Source organism: Crocuta crocuta, unplaced genomic scaffold, assembly GCF_008692635.1.
Source record: "Crocuta crocuta isolate KB4526 unplaced genomic scaffold, BGI_CrCroc_1.0 scaffold7, whole genome shotgun sequence".
Taxonomy (NCBI): domain Eukaryota; kingdom Metazoa; phylum Chordata; class Mammalia; order Carnivora; family Hyaenidae; genus Crocuta; species Crocuta crocuta.
In genome coordinates this window covers 716399-733353 of record NW_027531904.1, presented here as the reverse complement: position 1 = coordinate 733353, position 16955 = coordinate 716399, and the positions used below count along the sequence as shown (strand labels likewise).

Genomic DNA, 16955 nt, shown 5'->3' with positions numbered 1-16955 from the left:
GTTTCCCCAAAGTTTTACTGAAAGGTAGCTTACATGACATAATTTAGGACACAAATTTGGATGCTCTTGGCTCACATCTTTTTTTTTTAATTTTTTTATGTTTATTTATTTTTGAGAGGGAGACACAGAGCATGAGCAGGGACGAGGCAGAGAGACAGGGAGACACAGAATCCAAAGCAGGTTCCTGGATCTGAGCTGTCAGCACAGAGCCTGATGCAGGGCTCGAACTCACGAACCACGAGATCATGACCTGAGCCAAAGTCAGATGGTTAACCGACTGAGCCACCCAGGCACCCCATCTCTTTGTTAACATCTTGACTTTAACATGTAGTGAAAAAGTATTCCTTTTTTTCTTTTAATGTTTATTTTTGAGACACAGAGAGAGAGAGCAAGTGAGAGGGGGACAGAGGATCCAAAGCAGGCTCTGTGATGACAGCATAGAGCCCAATGTCGGGCTTGAATCCATGAACCACAAGATCATGACCTGAGCTAAAGTCGGACACTTAACCTATTGAGCCACCCAGGCGCCCCTGAAAAAGTATTTCTGACTCAGCAATTACTTACGAATGAAAAGTTAAATGTATAATTGGCAATACTTTCAGGTAAAAGCTAATGAGAATCATGAATATTAAAATCTAAGTGGCTAGGATTACGCTGAATCTGTAAAACAAATCATGGGGAACGGACATCCTAACAATATTGCAACCTACTATCCTTGACGTGCACCGAGTAACCAAGAAACGTTAGCTGTTTGTCTGGGTTGTCTATTGCTGTATAACAAACTGCCCCATGCCTTGGTGGCTTAAAATAGCCATTCGGCTCACTCAAGAGTCTGGGAGACAAGAATTCAGAGAAGGCTCAGCTGGGTGGCTTTCCTGCTGCACGTGGCAGCAGCTGAGGTCATTCACTCAGCTCCATTTAGCTCGCGGCTGAACTGGAGTGGAATTTTCAAGAAAGCTGCGCTCCTTTTTGTGGGGGCCTCTGTCTTATTTCCCCATAGCCCCTCTCTATTCACATGGCGAGTCTGGCCTTCCTTCCAGCATGGTGTTCTCAAGGGTATCAGACTTCTTAGAGTCGGATGCAGAAGGAAGCATTCCAAAGAGGAAGTCAGAAGCCACCAATCTCCGAAGGCCTAGCCTCAGGATCACTTCCTCTGGTCAACAGGAGGCCCAAGGAGAGCACAGATTCAAAGGGAGGAAGGACAGTCTCCACCTCCTGGCGGAAGAATGGCAAAGAATCAGCAGGCAGCTTTAATCCATTGCACTGTTGTCTGGCAATCTTGTCCACTTCTGTGCCCTGACTGTGTGGGTGTCTTCTAAACCCTTAGCCATGGCCCTGAGAGTCTTCCTGAGCCTGCAATCACACATCTCTTCAAAACCCAGACCTGGGCATGCCGTCATCTCTCTATGCACGTCTTCAAGTTTCCCACTGCCTGTGGAAGGGAATTCAGTTCCATAGCTTGGCATTCATATGCACACACACATGGACACACACTTCCTCCTGAAGACATGCTCACAAAAGCGAGCACACACAGACACACACCCAAACACCTATACACTGCGATGGCCCTGAAAGGCCACTGGAATATTCTGGGCACCAGACAAAGCCGGGCTTTTTACCTAAATTCTGGCAGAGGCAGGAGCTCCACCTCGATCGAGCCTGGGAGGGTCTCAGAAGGGGGAGACCAGAGGCAGATACCTACTGGGTTTTGGTGTCTGAGTTCAAGTGATTTAAGGCTGGTCTGTTAATACAGTTTAGGATCGGTGGTGGCCACAGCAAGGCAGGAGCCTCAGAGCGAGTCTTTATCAGTAAACGACTGTTTGGCAAGTGGACTTTTTGCCCAGGGGAACAGTCAATGTTCTGAGAACAGGGCTATGTGCCCAACTGTGCAGTCTCTTGTTTGAATAAATTGGCTTCCAGGAACTTCCAAAGCAAATAGTGAAATATTTAATGGTTTACAGTGTTATCGTCCTGGGCAAGAACTTTCCGGAGTAAATAGTAGCTGTGCTGACACAGGTGGTTTCTATCTCTGGTCCTGTTAAGCCACCAGCATCTGTCTTCAACACAGAGTCATGCTTACCCAACCTCAGCCAGAATCTGAGTATCCCTGCTCTCCCCAAACACGACATTTTCACATCTTAGCCCTCGTTCCTAACAAAGTTTATTTTCTCCCATTATAAATGAAATGCATGCTTAGCACTGGAAAGATCACTGCAAAGTTTAAAAATAAAAATGGCTGGGGCACCTGGGTGGCTCCGTTGGTTAAGGTTCTGGCTCCGGATTTCAACTCATGTCATGATCTCATGGTTCATAGATTCGAGCCCTGCGTTAGGCTCTGCGCTGATGGTGCTGAGCCTGCTTGGGATTCTCTCTCCCTCTCTCTTTGCCCTTCCCCTGCTCACACACTCTCTCTGTCTCAAAAATAAAATAAATAAGCATTAAAAAATAAAAATAAAAAAGGGTAAAAGAAGTCATAATGCAGGGGCGCCTGGGTGGCTCAGTTAAGCGTCTGACTTCAGCTCAGGTCATGATCTCACAGTTAATGAGTTTGAGCCCCGTGTCAGCCTCTGTGCTGACAGCGCAGAGCCTGGAGCCTGCTTCAGATTCGGTATCTTCCTCTATCTCTGCCCCTCCCCCACTCACGCTCTGTCTCTCTCAAAAATAAAATAAACATTAAAAATAAAAAATAAAAAGTCATAATGCATACATGGGAGTAGAGGGAGACAGGGGCTGTATTATTCCCCTTGGGCTACCCATAACAAATTACCACAAACTCAGTGGCTTAAAACAATGGAAATTTATTCTCTCCCAATTCCGGAAGGTAGTAGAAGTCTTCAATCAAGATATTGGCAAGGTCTTTTCCCTCTGAGACTATGAGAATTTGTTCCATGCTTCTCTTCCAGCCTCTGGTGACCCCCAACCACTTTTGAAAGTCCTTGGTTTGGGACTGTGCCACTCCAGTCTCTGCCTCAGTGTTTACACAGCCTTCCTCTCTCTGTACGTGTCTCTGTGGGTCCTCTCCTCAACTTACAAGGGCACCAGTCACTGGATTTATGGCCCACCCCAACTCCAGGATGATCTCAGGTCAAGATCCCTAACTTAATTACCTAACAAAGATCCTATGTCCAAATAAAGGTGACATTCCAACATTCTGGATGAACATGAACTTTTGAAGGCCACTATTTACCCACTAAGGGTATAAGAGACCTAAATCTTCATCTATCTTATCAGGAAGTCAATAGATAATGCCTAAAACCAATAAATCAAGAAGTGACAACCTGAGTATGTTATTTTGACCTAGAGGAAAAATTAAAGACTTGGACAGGGTTCCCCAGGAGTGGGGAGAAGTTGGATGAGGAACAGCTTTTTTTTTCTTTTTCTTTTTTTTTTTTTTTTTAGAGAGAGAGAGAATACAGGAGGAACAGAGAGAAAGGGAGAGAGAGAGATAATCCCAAGCAGGCTCTGCACTGTCAGCATAGAGCCTGCTGTGGGGCTTGAACCCATGAACTGTGAGACCATAATCTGAGCCTAAACCAAGTCTGATGCTTAACCGACTGAGCCCTCCAGGTGCCCCTACTTGCTAGATGGTCTTGACTCTAAGTTATCAAATTGTATTTTTTGATAACCCAAAACAAAGAATGAAATCACCCATATGCCTTTTCTTCCTCATGTTTTTCTGTCCTTATCTAGAAGTTTGGTTTTGTTGTTTTGTTTTGTTTTTTACATTTCAATTAAATGAAAATCCCTATTACCCAGTGATAATTAAAGCAGCACACTGGTGTATGTATTCTGTCCAGATTTTTTAGGTTGATCATATTGTACATTCAACCCTGCAACCTATTTAGTTCCACCTAACTTCATAATATAAACACATCTCCATGTTATTCCTGATTCAACATGAACACTATTATTTTGGCTACATATAATCCCACTAGTGAAAGGTCCATTATTGACTTTAAGTTGGATCCAATTTTTTCACATCATAAATAACACTGAAATAAATATCTTTGAGCAGTTTCTTGTTTGTTGTATTCAGATTACTTCCCTGAGACACAAACCAATTTCCAGAAGGTTACATTACAGGGGTATAAATATTTTGAAGCCTTTGGATATACCTGCCAAATTGCCTTCTGGGAAAAGGAGAGGTACCAATATGTCCTAACACCAGATCATATAAAATGCATGCCCCATCAGTCTTGCTTCCTAACCTTCTCAGTGAAAGCCTGTTTAACAGGATATTAAATAGGCTTTCCCTACCACCCCTAAATTTTACCTATACTCATGGTCCCTGACTTAGAATGGCTTGACTTCTAATTTTTCGACTTTACAATGTTGCAACAGCAATACACATTCTGTCCAGGAGGCCACTTCCGTCCAGTGAGAACCATACTTTGAATTTTGAATTTAATCTTTTCCTGGACTAGCCACCCGCAGTATAATACTCTCTCATGATGCCAGTGATCAGCAGAGACCCCCAGCTTCTGGTCAGCCCTGGGATCATTAGGAAAAACAACTGATATACCTACCACTACTCTGTACCTATACAACCATTCCATCTTTCACTGTTAGTACAGTATTCAATAAATTACATGAGATATTCAGCACCTTAGCATAGAATAGGTTTTGTGTTAGAGGATTTTGCCCAACTGTAGGCTAATGTAAGCATTCTGAGCACATTTAAGGCTGGCTAGGCTAAGCTGTGATGTTTGGTAGGTTAGGTGTATTCAATACATTTTCAATTTACAATATTTTCAACGAAGAATGGGTATATTGGGATGTTCCCCTATCATAAATCGATGAAGATCTGGAGTCCCAGAGCAAAAGACTCTGAGATTGCCCACATGGCAGACTAAAGAGAAGATAAACTCTCCTTCGGGGCTCACCTCCCACCACCAACCAGGGAAGAGAAGCAAGAAACTGAAGGGTTTTTTATTTTTTTATTTTTTATTTTTTTTAATGTTTTTATTTATTTCTAGGAGAGAGAGAGAGACAGAGAGCGTGAGCAGGGGAGGGTCAGAGAGAGAGGGAGTTACAGACTCTGAAACAGGCTCCAGGCTCTGAGCTGGCAGTCAGCACAGAGCCCGACGCGGGGCTCGAACCCACGAACCGCGAGATCATGACCTAAGTGAAAGTCGGATGTTTAACCGACTAAGCCATCCAGGTGCCCCGAAACTGAAGGGTTTTTTAAATGTTTATTTATTTTTGAGAGACAGAGCATGAGCAGGGGAGGGGCAGAGAGAGAGAGGGAGACACAGAATCCGAAGCAGGCTCCAGGCTCTAAGCTGTCAGCACAGAGCCGAACACAGGGCCCGAACCCACCAACTGTGAGATCATGACCTGAGCCATCGACCAACTGAGCCACCCAGACACCCCAAACTTTAGCATTCTTGGAATGCATATCTCCTGGAGTTTGGGGTCTGTTGGCAAACAGAGACACCAGTGTCTTCCTCCTATCTGGAGAACACTAACATGGTGGGTGGGCTGCACAGGCAGGAAATAAGAGGGTGGGTGCAGTTTCCTCTGATGGCAGCAGTGAGGGGCCTTCCCTCTCAATGTTTAGAATCACAAAGAGGTGTCTGTTTTCTCGTGGAACAATATGGATGCTGAGTGAAGCAGCAGGGCATGAGCCATCCCGAATTTTCTGTCTCAGGAAACAACCTGCTCAAAAAAAGGGACCCCAGCACTGAGACATGTGTGGCGTGTATGACTGCGGTAGGTTCGCCAGACAAAATACAGGTTTCCTAGTCAACCTAGAATTTCAGATAAACGACAAATAAATTTTTAGTATCAGTCATGTCCCAAACAAATATGGTTTATCTCCAATTCCAATTTGCCTAGAGTCCTGTATTTTTATTCGCTAAATCTGGTGTTCCCACACTGGGGACAGAAGTTGAAAGGGGGCTGCAAGCCTTGGCTCAAGGAACCATCATCACATCAAAGAGGTACAAAGCCCTGGGACACCTGGGTGGCTCAGTCGGTAAAGTATCCAATATGGGCTCAGGTCATGATCTCACAGTTCGTGAGTTCGGGCTCACAGCTCAGAGCCTAGTGCCTACTTTGGATTCTGTGTCTTCCTCTCTCTCTGCCCCTCCCCCGCTCAAGCTCTGTCTCTCTTTCTCACTGAAAAATAAACATTAAAACATTTGTTTAATAACAAAAGAAGTACAAAGCCCTGAGCTCCTGAATAATCTCTGTATCTGCTCCCAACAAGGCCTGTCATATAAAGGGCATCGTCAGCCAAGGTAAATCTATAAACAGCGCAAGGTCAATGAACTTGGTACACCTAGTTATCCATCAGAAGGCAGCTCAAATGTCACATCCACTCTGAAGTTTCCTTAGCTCTGCCCTGAGCCAGATAAACAGCTCTTCAGCTGTGTTCTCCAAAGCACCGGGTTCGGGCTTCTGTATGGTCCGAGCGATCTAAAGAAGAGGCAGACGCTGTTGATGGGGTCTTGGGCTGGTGGCTCTCCACGTGCAAAGCTCTGGCTCTATCCATTTCTGCAGCCTCCGTGTCCACCATAGGCACAAATCAAGTCCTCAGATCAAGTCCACAGAGTCTCTATCTATCAATGTTCGTTTGAGGAGCAAGCAGATAAATGAACGACAGCTCCCATTTTAGAGATGGAGAAGCCAAGGCCCAGAGAATTCAATTCAATTCCACAAAGGTTTTGTTGTTGTTGTTGTTGTTGTTAATGGATCCACCAAAAACAAGGAAAATGAATGATATTTCAGAAGCCAGAGTGGAAGACACCGATGTGCAGTAATGGGTAGAGATGTCTGCTGTGAAGGATACTGAACATGGCCTGTCTTAGTCTCGGGCCAACATGGCGTCGAAGGTTGCAACCCACTGCTGCCTTTTGGTGGGCAGAAAGAGCCCCTCAAAGGGCGCCTGGGTGGCTCAGTCCACTGAGCGCCCAACTCTTGATTTCGGCTCAGGTCATGATCTTATGGTTCATGGGGGCAAGCCCTGAGTTGGGCTCTGTGTTGACACTGTGGAGCCTGCTTGGGATTCACTCTCTCCCTCTCTCTCTGCCCCTTCCCTGCTCGTGCTCCCTCTCTCTCTCAAAAATAAATATACTTTCGAGAAAAAATAAGAACAAGCCCCTCAAAGATTGGAAGTCGTAAGTTCCAGGTCCCATTCCGACTCTGACCCTGGGCAAATTACTCTGACTCTGTTTTCTCCTCTGTAAACCGCCAGCGATAATCTACACTAAGCAACTCTAAAGTGCTTTAAGCCTGCTTCCCTATTCATTCATCCATCAGCATTTGTTGAGGCCCTTCCATGCGGATCTCTGCGGATTAAAGAAAAACAAAAACAGAAACAAAACAAGACATAGTCCCTGCACTTAGGGAACTGGAAAGGCAGAGAATTGAAATTAAAAGGACTGAAGTGTGGCCGGTACCATTTTAGCAAAAGCAATGGCCACCATTTACTCTGCTTTCCCACTCACCATGTAGCAGCCACGGTCCCAAGTACTACTGCCACCTTATAAGTGGGTATCATTTTAATCCTCATTTAGGGAAACAAAATGACTTGGTCAAGGTCACTTAGCTAGTAAGTGCAGAGCTGTCACTGAAACTTGTTTGCCTGACTCAAAAACTACTGCTCCTCTCTCTCTCAANGGGGTTGGTGCCTGGTGGCTCAGTTGATTAAGTGTCCGACTTTGGCTCAGGTCATGATTCTTATGGTTCGTGGGTTTGAGCTCCACATCAGGCTCTGAGCTGACAGCCTAGAGCCTGGAGTCTGCTTCCTATTCTGTGTCTCCCTTTCTCTCTCTGCACCTCCCCTGCTCACATTCTCTCTCTCTCAAAAATAAATAAACATTAAAAAAATAATAAAAGTAAAAGGAGGGGGTGGAGGTGGGCTCCTGAGTGGCTCAGTTGGTTTCACATCTGACTGTTGATTTAAGCTCAGGTCATGATCCCAGAGTCGTGGGATTGAGTCCCAAGTTGGGCTCTGCACTGAGCGCTGAGCATGGAGCCTGCCTGGGGTTCTCTCTCTCTCTCAAAATAAATAAAATTAAACTTAAAAAAAAAAAACTAGTACTCATAACCACTCAGCTACCATGACTTTCCTGATAGAGTATGTGAAAAAAAGTCATGGCCATGGCAAAGGAGAGCATAGGGGAAGTTTCTTAAGGCCTTTCTAACTATGACACAAAATCCAGGAACCATAAAAAAGTTCTAGGAACCATAAAAAATAAGAGGTATCAAATATAGAATTTACTATGTTCCATACAGAGCATTGTTACAAATACTTTTTTTAAATTTAAACTCAATAAATTTTTATTTAAGAATTTTAACATGTGATGGGGCGCCTGGGTGGCTTAGTCGGTTAAGCGTCCGACTTTCGCTTAGGTCATGATCTCGCGGTTCGTGGGTTCGAGCCCCGCGTCGGGCTCTGTGCTGACTGCCAGCTCAGAGCCTGGAGCCTGTTTCAGTCTGTGACTCCCTCTCTCTCTGACCCTCCCCTGCTCACGCTGTCTCTCTCTCTCTCTCTCCTAGAAATAAATAAAAAACATTAAAAAAAAAAAAAAAAAGAATTTTAACATGTGATTCCTTCCATTCCCAATCACTATGGTTCCTCCGAGTCAGAATCACAATCTTCAAAATAGCCCTTTAAAAAGAACTTTTGTTCAATCCACAGTTGTTTCCATCAATCCAGAGTTCTTTCATTTGGGCTTCTTTAATCTCCACTTGAATATGGACATACTTCAAGAATTCCCCACCTGTAATCTCTGAGATCCAGTGTCGTTTTTGTTTTTGTTTTCTTACTTTAGGGCCATGTTTAGGGTCAGAGTAGATGGATCTATCTGGTTCTTAATTTCAAACACCCTCTAAATGTGAATGATTTCAAATCATATTCACCCCTAAACTAGCACACTCTAGAACTATACAGATTCTTGGGATACTCCAATACCCAAGATTTTAAAAATTTGACCATTAGGTCTTCCAGTGTTCTAGCAGATAGATGTCTTTTAGTTCTTTCCCACAGACCTAACAAATAGTTCTGTGAATAAAGGAAACCACACTTATACTCTATGAGGTGTTTCCAACGATGTAGGTCGACAGAAAAAGCCCCATCAGGATAGACCTCAACCACAAATACTTTAAATATATTAAGCATTTAATCCTCACAAAAGCCATAGGAGGTTGGCACCATGACCCCCATTCTGTAGATGAGGAAAATGAAGCACAGAGAAGCAAATTTCCAAAGTCACACAGCCCATTGGCAGAGCTGGCATGTGAACTTGGACAGCCTGACCCCAGAGTCCGTGCTCATTTTTCATTATGCTCTCCTATCAAAGTCAAAGGCAAATGACAAATGAAAGGGAAAAAAGAATTGAAATTCGTATCACATAATATCCCTAATATCCTAAGAGCTTCCCCTAAGAAAGAGGCCCACAAACGTATAGAGAAATAGACAAAGCATATGAACAGATAGTTCAATAAAATCTAATACACACAAGAAAAGTGCAGATTTTAACCCTGCTGAAATAACATTTCTCACCTACCAGATTGGCAAAAACCCAGAAGTTGGACAAAATACTCTTTGTGAGGCTGTGGGGACGCAGGCCTCATATGCACAGCTGGGGGGACACAAATCAGTACTAGATCTATGGATGGCGATTTAAAGTGACAAATCCATACACTCAGCAATTCTAGATCTAGAAGTTATTCTACAGGTAACTCACACATGCAAAATGGCATTAATGCAAGACTACTCCTCACAACCTTCGGCTCATACGACTTCGGCTCTGGTCATGATCTCACAGTTCGTGGGTTCATGCCCCTCATCGGGCTCTGTGCTGACAGCTCAAAGCCTGGAGCCTGCTTCAGTTTCTGTGTCTCCCTCTCTCTCTCTGCCCCCGCCCCCTGCTGATGCTCTTTCTCTCTCTCTCTCTCTCTCAAAAGAAAACCCCCATACATTAAATTAAAAAAAAAAAAATTCATGCCATTACTAGGGACTGGTTGACTACATGTGGCATAACCATATAATGGAATACTTTGCACTGTAAAAAGATTGAGGAAGTACTTCATAACTTGATGTGAAACGATTTCAAGATATATTAAGGGGAAAAGCAAGGTAAAGGACAGTGTGTATGATACATTATTCTTCTGTATTATATACTTTTGTATAAAAATAAAAGGAAAGGAAATATATCTTGTATTGATTTGTAGAGGCATAAAAAAATACCTTTGGGGAAAAACAGGAAGTGGGTAGATGGGAGGGAAGGATAGGAAAGAGAACTTCCCCCATACGCCTTTGGTGCTTTTTGAGGCTTGAGCCACATATTTATATTACCTATTTTTTTAATGTAACAAAGAATTTTTAAAACAAAAGAAAAAAGAAAGGCCTTTCAGAGGAGGGGTCATTTTAGAGCTTTCTGGCTCCGAGAGGACAACTCAATGGTCCTATGAGGAGACACTCTTCATGAACCCATCAGCGGCAAGAAAATAAAAAGCATATCAGAGATGCCTGTAAGTGCAAGAAGGTCCTTTCATCCAGACCCGCTCCCACAATTCCCACTGCCTTTCCCCATTATGCTCCTGAGGCTCATTCAAGCTAAGACTCAAGTACCAGTGACATCTGCTAACATAGGTAACCGTGGGCAACCGGGCTTCTCTGTGGTTGTCATAGCAACAGTGACGTGCCTACAGTTAGGTTTCCATTGTGAAGTAATTACCAGGCCTTGTGGGATGGGCTCTTCCATGTTCGCAGTTATTTACATCAAAGGCAATTATGAATGAGCCTAAATTAGATGCAATTTCAAATGAACTGTTAAGAGGGGCTGTGAATTGAGTGAGATTTCCATAGCCCCCCATCAGGGCGGACGAACCTTTTGAATCGCTCCCCTGATTCAATTCAAGGATGGGGTGCCACTTGCACGGCAGCCACCAAGAGCTGCTAGATGGCCGAAGATCTCCATGTTCCAACCCCAAACAGCCAGTGCCTTCTCCACCTTCTTTTCCTCCCCTCCCAACACAAGTAGCAAGAGCAGACCCAGCAGCCTCTCGGTTTCAACCCAGAATAAAGAACAAAACTTCCTGATTTACCAGAACTTTGTAAAACCCGCATGCTTGTGTGATTAACCCCCCACTTGACACTGGAGAAATCTCAAGTTCCTGATTCTCAGAACACCCCCACTGGAAAGTGATGGGGCCAGGATTCCCACCCACCTCTGGGCTTTGCCCACCTCTGCTCCTTCACTCAGGGGCCAGGGATGAAATTCTTCTTTGTGTTTGGAAAGTGACGCAGAGCGTCATGGAATCCGTGTGCCCAGTGAAAAGAACAGGTACTTGCGCGCATCAGCCAGAGGTCAGAAGGAAGAGGCTCAGGTCTGGCAGCCAAACTCCCAGCTTGAATGAGCCTCGGGAGCACAATGGGGAAAGGCAGTGGGAGCTGTAGGAGCGAGTCTAGACAAGCTCCCGATGTCATACGGACCCTTAACCTCTGATTTGAGTGGTTCCATTATGCCCACCCACATTCAAATACATTACTCTCCCTGCACTGGATTCTTCCATCCCTATGCTACATATCCCCAGAGAAGTGAATCCATTTGGATGGCCTGGCACTGAAATACAGTGATAGGAAGGAAGCAGAGGAAAGGAACTCTCTTGGGAAGAAGCACTGACTATTCCCCAAACTGTCCACATTCCTGCTCTGCGGAGGTGACATGTGTCTTCTTTTGTGCCTCAGGCACGTGGGAGAGCTCCAGTAGCGAGAGGCACGGATGGTGAGAAAGTCAACGGGTATGGACAGAGATACAGTCATCCGTTCCTGTTAGGTTTGATGGGTTCTGTCTCTGAGTCCAGCAACCGGCTTTGTTGGCTTTGGAAAGAAGTAGGATGTTGTCAAAACCCCATTGAAAAGCTTCACATTCATTCCAACTCTGATAGTTCCATTTGGGTCAAGCAACCCTACTTGGCAGGTAAAAATGTACCCAGAAAAAGTTGCACTCAGCCCGCATCCTTAGGGCTTAACCTGGGATTGGTCCATATATTCTTGAGTGGGGCTTCCAACCACCAATAAACCCAACGACAGTGTATGCAAAATGTTCCACATATAGCAGGGGTCGATCTGCAACCATAAACTCAAGTGTGTAAGAAATTTAGCAATTCTTTACTTCTGGTCAATCTTTTTTTCTTTAATGTATATTTATTTTGAGAGAGAGAGATAGCGAGCAAGCAGGGGAGGGGCAGACAGAGAGAGAGAGACAGAGAATCCAAAGCGGGCTCCGCACTGGCAGTGGAGACCAATGTGGGGCTCAAATTCACCAACCATGAGATCATGACCTGAGCCAAAGTTAAGAGTCGGATCCTTAACTGACTGAGCCACCCATGCACCTGTTGTTCAATCAATCTAAATCTGTCTCTAAATGCTATCCATTTGGGTTGACCAGAAATCCAGACATGACTGGACCCCTACCATACTATACCCCCACCTTTTATTTCATCCTCCACCTCCATTTTGTGCTGGTCTTGGCTTATGTGTGATAATCAAGCATTAGGAAGCCTCTTTGGTCATCAGTCCACAGTGTTTCTCATGGAGATGCCTCTTGTTCCAGCTCACATGGTTCTTTCAGACTCTGGAACACTGCTGTTTGTGCCACATCTGGGCGTTGACTCTCCAGCAGGCTGGCTGGACCTGGACACAGAGCCAGCCTGTCCGGGAGTTGTTACACCTGCCCTGCCCTCTGGGGATGTCGTTCCCAGACACCAGTGGAAATCCTCAGTTCCTTGGCCTCAGCACTAGGATTTAGAACTGAAATCATGGATAACAAGAAGATGTAGGGTGGGAGAAAGGTGATATAAAGCAGGGTGTTCAAACAGTTTTGGACGGGGAGTACACCCCCAAAAAGAATATTATAAATGTATGTGTCTCTTCACAAATTTTAAAGTTAGCATGCAAACTTTTTCATTCCCCAATTAAACAGTTGCAAATTATATCATTTCCAATCTATCACAATAGTGGCATTTTTAAATTGTTCTGCCACTCTTTCAAACCTATCCAGTGGAATCTAAATACAGTGAGTTGATACCCATCATGGAAATACATGAGCAAGCTGTTCTTTTTTTTTTTTTTTAATTTTTTTTAGCGTTTAATTTATTTCTGAGAGAGAAAGAGAGACAGCATGAGCAGGAGAGGGACAGAATCTGAAACAGGCTCCAGGCTCTGAGCTAGCTGTCAGCACAGAGCCCTACGCGGGGCTCGAACCCACGAACCGTGAGATCATGCCCTAAGCTGAAGTCGGACGCTCAACCGACTGAGCCACCCAGGCACCCCCAGGCTGTTCTTAAAAAAGCACAAACTTGGGGCACCTGGGTGGCTCAGTCAGTTAAGCTTAAGTCCGACTTCGGCTGAGGTCATGATCTCACAGTTCATGAGTTTGAGCCCCACATCAGGCTCTGTGCTGACAACTCAGAGCCGGGAGTCTGCTTCGGATTCTGTGTCTCCCTCTCTCTCTCTGCCCCTTCCCTGCTCATGTTCTGGCTCTCATTCTCTCTCTCTCTCAAAAACAAATAAACATTAAAAAAAAAAAAAAAGCACACAATTTGGGCACCCGGGTGACTCAGTTGGTTAAGCATCTGACTTCTGGTTTCATCTCAGGTCATAATCTCACAGTTTCATGAGTTCGAGCCCCACATCGGGCTCTGTGGTGGTAGCACAGAAGCTGCTCGGGATTCTCTCTCTCTCTCCTTCCTTCTCCGCCCCTCCCCAACTTGTTCTGTCTCTGCTCTCTCAAAATAAATTAACTTTAAAAAGAAAAACAAACAAATAAAAACTTTGTCAATGCCCTCCGGCCAAAGATGACCAAGATCAGCTTGAGTTTACTGACTTGTTACAACAAGGGAGAACATTTACCATGGGGAACTGCAGGCCATCTCAGTGTCAAGGTCTCAGGAAAGACTCACAGGATTTCGGCTTATGTTACTTTCAGGAAGAATTCAAAGAAGCAGGGCTTTGCTCTGAATTAGATGCTGCCAGGAAGCAGAAGCAATTCTACATTGGGATAGATAAATCTTATCTAGAAGGGGAAAATAATAGGGAAAGCTAACACTTTCAATGGTGGAGAAGCAATCACTTATAGTAGCTGGGAGAACAGAATTCTATTGGTTTTCTATTGCTTCAGACAAATTACCACAAATTCAGCAACCATTTATTAAACACCATTATCTCAGCATCTGTGGGTCAGATTGTGGAGTGACCTAACTAGGTCCTCTGCACAGGGTCTCACAAGGCAGGAAATTGAGTGCCAAGGGGCTGCATTCTCATCTGGAGACTGGACTAGGGAAGAATTCATCTTCAAGCAACCTCAAGTTGTTGGTAGAATCCATTTCTTTGAAGCAACAGAATTCATGCCAATGTGTTTCTTCAAAGCCAAAAAGAAAGAGAGAGTCTTTGCTACTGGAGTCTCTACCATCTACTATCAGGGAAAGCCTAGACCTTCTCCCAAAGGGCTACCATGATTAGGTCAGGTCAAGCCAGGAAAGTCTTCCTTTGTTGAATTCAAAATCACCTGATTAGGGACCTTAATTACATCTGCAAAATCCCTTTAACTTTGCCATATAATTTAAAATACCCATCACCTTTATCAGACTCAATTTGTTAGAAGTAAGTTACAGGTCCCACTCACTCAAGGCATGGACTCTAGGAGTGAGAATCAGGAGGGCCTCCTAGGGGGTATCCACCATAGAAATGTTTAGTATTACTTTGGTTACACAGTGACCTTGTTTTTGTTCAGGCTTAGACAAGATCATAAGACAGTCCTATTATTAGGAATCTGCTTAATCTTACAAATCCTAACAGGCCTATTTCTGGCCATGCACTACACGTCAGACATGCCTTTACTGGCTCCTGTTGCCACGGTCAAAGAGTGGCCCTGTCTGAAGCTGGTGTACAGGAAGACCATCATGTCGGTCAGGAGGACACCACATGCTAGCCAGGAGTCCTGGGTCAGCATCTAACAACCCTGACTCAGCGTCAGGGTAGCCTTCAGATATCAGAGGCCGCCTCCTTCTTACTTTACAGCTTTACTTTGTCCCTTGATTATTTCTCTCCCTTTTCCCCCATCTAACTGCATTCTAACATAACCATCTGTATTCTTGAAAGTCTTTTATAGACCACTCTGCCAGACTGCTCTACAGCCAAAACACGAATATAAATTGAACATTTGTATTTTCTGTATAAAGCTAATGTTGAAATCTTTTCAGCTTGATTTGGCATTACAATTATGATTAGTACACAACTGACCAATGCAACACAGAGATATACATTTGGACATATAATTTTTAAATGTATAAAGTAAAATTTTACTAAAATGTATCTACTAGGGAAACAAATGGGCTGGTTTTATTTCCAATCAATTCATGTATTCATGGATGAGCATTAATAACTGCCAGCATAAGAAAGATTCAACCTCAGTTCCATTTCTAAGCTTTGCTTGTACAGATGAGAGCACTGAGATACATAACTAGACATGGAAGGGCATCATCAAAGTAATGTCATTCAAGGCCCTGAACTTTTCGGAATTATATGCCCCTTGCAACTTGGTTAAATCAACATTTGTTAAGCAGAACCTGAGGGTGTGGAAGGTGAACCTCCTTCAACAAACTACCACAAGGTAATTAAAATAGACAAACTTAGGGGCACCTGGGTGGTTCAGTCAGTTAAGTGTCCAACCTGGGCTCAGGTCATGATCTCATGGTTCATGAGTTTGAGCCCCATGTCAGGCTCTGTGCTGACAGCTTAGAGCCTGCTTTGGATTCTCTGTGTCTCCCTCTCTCTCTCAAAAACAAACATTAAAAAAATAAAAATTTAAAAATAGACAAAATTATTACTCACTGGCCCTGGAGGAGGTACCCAGCATACCCTGAGATGCCACATGGGATGGAGGGGAGGTCAGAAAGTGTGGCTGTCATCTAGGGAGAGGCAAAGAAGGGCTAGCCCATACAGACAGGTTGTCACACAAAATGATGTTGAAGGGCATCTGGCTGGCTCACAGTTCATGGGTTCGAGCCCCGTGTCAGACTCTGTGCTGACAGCTCAGAACCTGGAGCCTGTTTCAGATTCTGTGTCTCCCTCTTTCACTGCCCCTTCCCCACTCATGCCCTGTCTCTCTCTCTCTCTTTCTGAAATAAACATTTAAAAAAAATGTTTAGGGGCACCTGGGTGGCTTAGTTGGTTAAGCATCCAACTTTGGCTCAGATCATGATTTCACAGTTTGAGTTCAAGTTCCACACTGGGCTCTGTGCTGACGGCTCAGAACTTGGAACCTGCTTCAGATTCTGTGTCTCCCTCTCTCTCTCTGCCCCTCCCCCATTCATGCTCTATCTCTCAAAAACTAAACATTTAAATTTTTAAAAAAAAATTTTTAATAAAATCTTAACAAAAAGATGCTGAGGTAGTAATATTATGTAGTAGTTTAGCTAAATTCTCAACAATGTGATCTAGCATCAAAATTATTCAAATAAGAGGAATCTGGCTGGCTCATCCAATAGAGCATGCAACTCTTGATCTCAGGGTCATGAGTTCAAGTCCCGTGTAGGGTGTATAAAGACTACTTTAAAAAATTATTCAGGGATGCCTGGGTGGCTCAGCCGGTTAAGCATCTGACTCTTGATTTCAGGTCATGATCTCATAGTTCTTGAGATCAAGCCCTGCATCAGCACGGAGCCTGCTTGGGATTCTCTTCCTCTCTACCTCTCCCCCACTCACACGTGCTCTCTCTCAAAATAAAGAAATATTTTTTAAATAATAAATATTATTCAAATACATTTTTAAAAATTGCAGACATTTTTGGCACCCAATAATTAGGATCATTCACTATCTCAAAAATAACACCAATATTTTTTTAGTCAACCCTTATTGGTAGCTTAAAGGCTTGTACACTCAGCATAATGTTCCATAGTTAGATTCAGGATGGGCAAGAGAGGAAAATGGAAATTAAGAA

At 44.0% G+C, this 16955-nt stretch overlaps 1 long non-coding RNA gene and 1 other non-coding gene across 3 annotated transcripts in view; both read right to left on the bottom strand.

Annotated features, from left to right (window-relative positions):
• LOC144240133 (uncharacterized) overlaps positions 1-16955 on the bottom strand; it is a 145304-nt gene that overhangs the window by 110897 nt on the left and 17452 nt on the right. The window lies entirely within an intron of this gene.
• LOC144240177 (small nucleolar RNA SNORA18) lies at positions 8970-9100 on the bottom strand. The gene has a single exon (XR_013337638.1). It is a non-coding gene; the product is annotated as a small nucleolar RNA SNORA18 (small nucleolar RNA).